Source organism: Apium graveolens, chromosome 9 (genome assembly GCF_009905375.1).
Source record: "Apium graveolens cultivar Ventura chromosome 9, ASM990537v1, whole genome shotgun sequence".
Classification (NCBI taxonomy): Eukaryota; Viridiplantae; Streptophyta; class Magnoliopsida; order Apiales; family Apiaceae; genus Apium; species Apium graveolens.
Window position 1 is genome coordinate 191,328,197 of NC_133655.1, and position 6,509 is coordinate 191,334,705.

Below are 6,509 nucleotides of genomic sequence, written 5' to 3' on the forward strand. Positions count from 1 at the left end.
TGATTCTTTCCCTTAGGATTATTCTCAATTTCTTGAGCACTTAAAGCCTCTTCAATTCTGAAGTGACTTCCAAGTTCAACCAAAGTCATCTCTTCCTTATTATGTTTCAGGGTGTGTTTGAAATCTTTCCACGAGGGTGGAAGTTTGTCTATAACACTAGAAACCGAAATGGATTCATCCATTTTCATGTCGTGTTGAACAAACTGTCCCAAAATCCTTAACAGTTCATTATAATGTTCCATGACCGGTCTAATATCAACCATTTTTTAGTTAATAAAATTACTAACCAGAAACTTTTTGCTAGAAGCATCTTCAACCATGTACTTGGATTCAAGGGAATCCCACAATTCTTTTGCAGACTCAACATTTTGGTATATATCAAAAAGAGAACCAGACATATTGTTCAAGATGTGACCCCGACAGATGTAGTCATCATTCTCCCATTTGCAGCGTCTTCTAGTCTGTTCTACAGTTTCCTCCTCAATCATTTCTGGCCTTGGAGTACTCAAAATGTACACAACTTTTAATGTGGTTAACAAGAAATGCATCTTCTTTTGCCATCTTCTAAAGTCATGTCCCTCAAACTTGTCTAGTTTTGCAAACTTGCTAGTCATGTCTTTTACAGATTCGTTGTTCGCCATCTTCAGAAAACAAATTTGTTTCAATCTTTGTTGTAAAAAAAACAGAGGATAACTTGGATTATTCTGAAGTCTTGACAAACAATTTCAGATTGAGACAATTTGGTGATTATCCAAACTTTTCAACCGGATAAAATCAGAATATAAGAACAAAGAATGATGTATTTTGTGTGAATTCAACAACCAACCTTTTGTTTTTTTTCTATATCCATGACCAAATCTGTTGCAAGTATTATATAGGTGTCCAAAAGACATGTCCTAAGACACGTCCATATATGTCCAAAAGATATGTCCTAAGACACATCCATACATGTCCAAAAGACATGTCCTAAGACACATCCATACATGTCCAAAAGACATGTCCTAAGACACATCCATACATGTCCAAAAGACACATCCTTTAAGATATGCGGTTGTGTCTAAAAGACATGTCTTTTCACATTAACACCAACCCCCGCCAATACCGAAAATCATAATAAACTCAAACAAGCATGCACTCCGCACTCTCCCGACTTGTTTGATGAAATATTACAATCACATTGGTCAACTAGTTAATCCAACTACACTAAAATATCTAACAATGTCTACGCTTCTATATCATATATAATATACGATACTATATTATAATAAAAAAACATCATTTTTTCATAGTTACAAAATTATCCTTAATATTTTTTTATTTATATTATTTATACTATCACATGTACTATTTATCTATAATATATATATATATTATAATAAATAAAATATTTGTCGGTCAGTTGATTTGTCAGTTAATTGTAATTTTAATTGATATTGAAATCAATTTCCTCTAATAAATTTTAATTCTAGTGCATATCGAACTCTATTTTATTCTGATTGATATTAAATGGACGAATTTAAGAATTCAATTCAAGTTAAATTTTTAAAATATATATATATATATATATAAAGTTCGTGCATCACACTTTTAATTAATATTGATGTCAACTTTCACTACCAATTTAAATTTTAATTAATGTCGAACTCTCCATTATTCTAATCGATATTTAAGTTAATCTTTTATATCAATTTAAATTCTAATACATATCGAGATCTATATTATTCAAATTGATATTAAAATCAACTTATTCTACTAATTTAATATTTTTTTAATTAAATTCTAAAATTATATTTACTTTAATAACCAATTTTTTTATCTTAGGTAACCCGCAGCCGCTACCCTTCGAGTGCGCACTGGGTAAACCCTACGGGTTCACGTAATAGCCTGCAAACCACGTGGACCAAGGTAAACCGCATTTAAGCGACAGGCTCTGGCTCAGGAGGCATAATCATAAATTCTCCTCCCGTGAGATTCGAACCTGTAACCAAGAGGTTAGTATTTCCTCTCTTTAACCAACTGAGCCAACCCTTGCTGACTATAATAACCAATTTAATTATTATTTTGATTTGTGCTAAAATAAAATTTAACACAAACTAAATATAGTTAAATTGATTTGGTTGGTATAATGTGTCTCGAGTTAAAACAAAATAATAAATACTATTGATCCTAATACCAAAATTATATTATTGAATCAGGATAAAATAAAATAGTTATATTATTCATTGAGGCTATAAACATATTATACAGTTGATCCAGGCTAAAATAAAATTAAAATCAAAATATAATTCGATAAATTAAAATAAAATCTTTTTGGGTTAAAATAAAATTATCCTATTGATCCGGGTTATAAAAAAATGACAATGATTTGGCTGGTGTAATGAATCTCGGGTTAAAATAAAATAATGTAAAATATTAATTCAAAGATAAAGAAAAGTTAATATCAAACTAAACATAATTTATTTGTATACTATTGATTTAAACTAACTAAACTTTAATCAAAAAATTATGATAACACGTAGAAATATGAATAAAAATATATTATTGAATGGGTAACATTACTTTTTTCACATAGAGCTTCTTAAAAAATTCATGAACATAGATTAACATATTTATCATTAAATCATGTCATTTAAACATTTAATGAACAAATTTAAGAATTATATTGAGAATAAAATTTTAAAAAAATTATACAAAATTATAAATCGTCCGTGCATCGCACGGGTTTTAAGTTGGTATCATTTAAATGTAACTTAAAATAATTTAAAATGCTGACCCTGCTAAACAATTAGTCAAATTTCCCGATTAATATAAAAATATTTGGTAACAATTTCTGGCCTCTAATATTTTCCATTATCCTATGACGTTAAGACAAATTTATTGTTTAAATGTATAGCTACGATTTCGTTGACCTTGACTTTATTTGATAGTAAAAAACTAGATTGCATGTCTTTTTAAAAAAGATATTTGCAATTACAGGATCTTGAAAATAATTCACGTGGTTCATGTGTCAAATATAAATATCCAAAGACACCTACGTTTGTATAGTGAATAGTGATAGTATTATCATAGGAGTAATAGTATAGTTTGTCAACTTTCAAAAAAATATTAGTATTTTCAAAAACGTGCTTCTCTCTCCTGTATAACGTGATTTTTGAGAAAAATTGCGCCTTTAATTTTATTTCTACGCTAGTATCTCTCTGACTCTCTATAGGAGAAACTACTGTTTCAAATTTATTTGTCAAAAAAATATGGCAAAGTATAACAAATTATTCCGATATGGTAATTAACAGAAAAATTGAAAAGTAAAAAAATGATAATAAATTACAGATTTTCTTTTAAATAAATGATTAACTATCATCAATGACGGACTTGAAGAAGAAGAGTGGGAAAATGTCTTAAAAAGCTTGTTATTCCTGCTGCTTTTGTTGACAAAATCAGGTGTAAATATTGTGAATTAAGCAGGAACCTGTTAATCTGCTTTTGAAGTTTGACTTGGAATGTACAATACCTTTGTAGGGAACAGTTTACTTTAATTAAACCGAGACGATAGTGATGGACAACATAGTCAAAAGAGCTAATTTGCATCAAATTTGAATTGGATTTCGGTGCAGATCGAAAATTAGAAAAGGGATATTACTTTATAAATTTTATTTTAAGTTTGCTTAAACATAAATAAAACAGTTCCTAGTTAGAGCCGCCGCCTCCCTCCTCTCTCCCCTGTTCTAGGGTTTGTCCATTTTCTAGTAAATCGAGGGGCTTCTACTGGTTTTCTCCAGTGAAAAGCCCCGATCCCTTTATTTTTTTTTATTCTGGTTGATTTCTTTTCAATAAAACACAATTCTTTTGGGTATTTGTGTGTCTCTCCTCTTGGAGTGTGTGTTTGTCTCTCCTTTTGGAGTGTTTGTTATGTTTTTGTTTAGTCATACTTGGGTTAATCTGGTATTGGATCTGTTGAGGACGAAGTTGCTGATATTTTTGGTGATCTGCAGAACCTATATCGAATCTGAGACGGTGATGATTATTGCAAGAGCTCACCTTTCACAACTAAAGATTGTTCATGTTTTATGGGTTTACACTTTCGGCATGTCTATAGCTGGTATCCGGCATGTAGATAGCTGGGGTGCCTTCGGCATGTCTATAGCTGATATCCGGCATGTAGATAGCTGGGGTGCCGCTTCTCCAATCTCATTTTATGCGATTGTTGTTTCTGAACATTGGGCTAACCATAGTTTTTACGTGATATGGTCAATTGCGATGTTACTATCTTCAGAGATGCTGGTGCAATTTGGATCGCTTGAGATGTTTTTGATTTCATTTTTAGCTTCAAGAATTTTTAAATTCTATGTGTTAAACGATCAGGAAACAAATCATCTAATTGATTTTAGTATGTTATTTGTTTCATCACCTGGTTGTATCGACAGTTGGGGGTTTGTCCCGGCTGTATTATATTCAATTTAATGAAAATTTTCTGCATTTGTCAAAAAAAAACATAAATAAAACAAGATTGACATACAATTTAATATGCAAATAATGATTTCATTGGATTTATTAATTTTTCAAATATATATAAATATATACTCACTCCGTCCCGGCCAATTCTTTACATTTGGTTTGAGCACGGAGGTTAAAAAATATGAATAAAATAGTGAAAAAGAGAGGAAAAAGTGTATGAAGTGATGAGATCCATTGATTTTTAATGTATAAAAGGGATATAATGGAGTAAAAGTAGTGTGAAAGGGAAGGAAAAGTGAAAAGGTAATGGGACCCATTGACTATTTTTGGTAAGTTTTGAAATGTAAAAAATTGGATGGGACATGCTAAAAAGGAAACTGTAAAGAAACGGTTGGGATAGAAGGAGTATAATTTTAGAGCTTTTTGAAAAAATACCTCTGTTCAAAATGATTTTTGCACAAATACTGTGGTTTTTTAAAGAAAATCCAAAAAATACATTTTACTTGTGAAAATACGATTTTTCAATTTGTTTTGCAAAAAAAACAATTTTTCTTGAACTCGATTTAATTAGATGCAATTTCGATGAGTTTCAGCAACTCCATGTAATCTTAAATGCAATAAAAAAAGTTGATACAATAAGTTGCATATCTGATTGATTTTAGTTATATTGTATTTTTGCAATTTTTTATGAATAAAATAGAAAAAACTTACAAAAGTTAGTATTCCTGACAATTTCTCTTCTTTTTTTGTGCAACTCTTCATTTTTCTTTAAAAGTGTTTACTTTAGCAAAAATTAAAAAATTAATGTTGAATTGAGTTGATTATGGTATTAGCTTATAATTCACTCGGTTAACGGAGGAATTTGGTTAACAAAGAATTGAGGTTTGGCTGCTGGAATCAAGATGCACAATAGTGGTCGGTGATTGATGAAATCGTCGGAATGTGGTGATTTGTGCTTAAAAAGCGGTTGAGATTGCTAGGGCATATGTTTGCCATCTCAGAGCTCTCAAACACAACCTGTTACAATGTGCCTACATATCTCCTTATACGGAGAATCAAGTCGAACGTAGTTCTTGAAGAAAATTGCCGGAATGTGGTGATTTGTGCTTAAAAAGCGGTTGAGATTACTAGGGCATATGTTTGTCATCTCAGAGCTCTCAAACACAACCTATTACAATGTGCCTACATATCTCCTTATACGGAGAATCAAGTCGAACGTAGTTCTTGAAGAACAACATGGACTTGGTTCTCATTCCTAGGCCTAATAAGAGTTATCTAACAACATACTATTATAACTCGAACATGTTTTTGTTTTATGAGTACTCAGTGATGCAGCCTAGTCATAAAGGTCGAAGACTCGATTACGACTTCAAAACTTTACGGATAAAAAAACGCCCTAGCTGGTGAATATCCTCTCCGCTACCGATATCTTCATCGATAGTAATTGCAGGTATAGCCATGACTTACAACAAATGCTCAAATTCATTATCGCCCTCCGATGAGGATAACCCATCAGACTACAGGAGAAGTGATCTTAAGCGTATACGTATAAAGTGCGAGATAACCCCAAAGTCTCCCGACGAGGACAAACCGTCGAATGGAGAGATGAGGATCCTAAAGTACACACTAAGTTTTAATGACCATTCCCCTACGAGAACAACTCGCAAGACTATAGAATGGTGCCTTCAAGATGTTTTTCAGGAAAACGGGCTCCCAGAGGCCCCTTCGTACCCTCAGGGCACCCTGGGGAGTTTGATGCCCTTTGAAGGCTCGTCCGGACCCCTAAGGCGCGCTCTAGGAGGTGTGAGGCCCTCTCTATGACTTGTTTGATTCTTATGTTCCATTCTTCTTCCATTTAGTTGTAGGAACAACCTTCCTTACAAACTTCTCATCGTTATTCATTCTGTGTCACAAAGCGGCAACCCCTTGTGGCTAAATAGCCTGGGCTACTCCCTACGGGATCCGGGGACACGTCTCCGGAGCCCGGGTCACTTATTGTTCTTTGATAATCACATATTTTTTATAAGTTCAGAAACACCTTCTTTTATGAATTTATC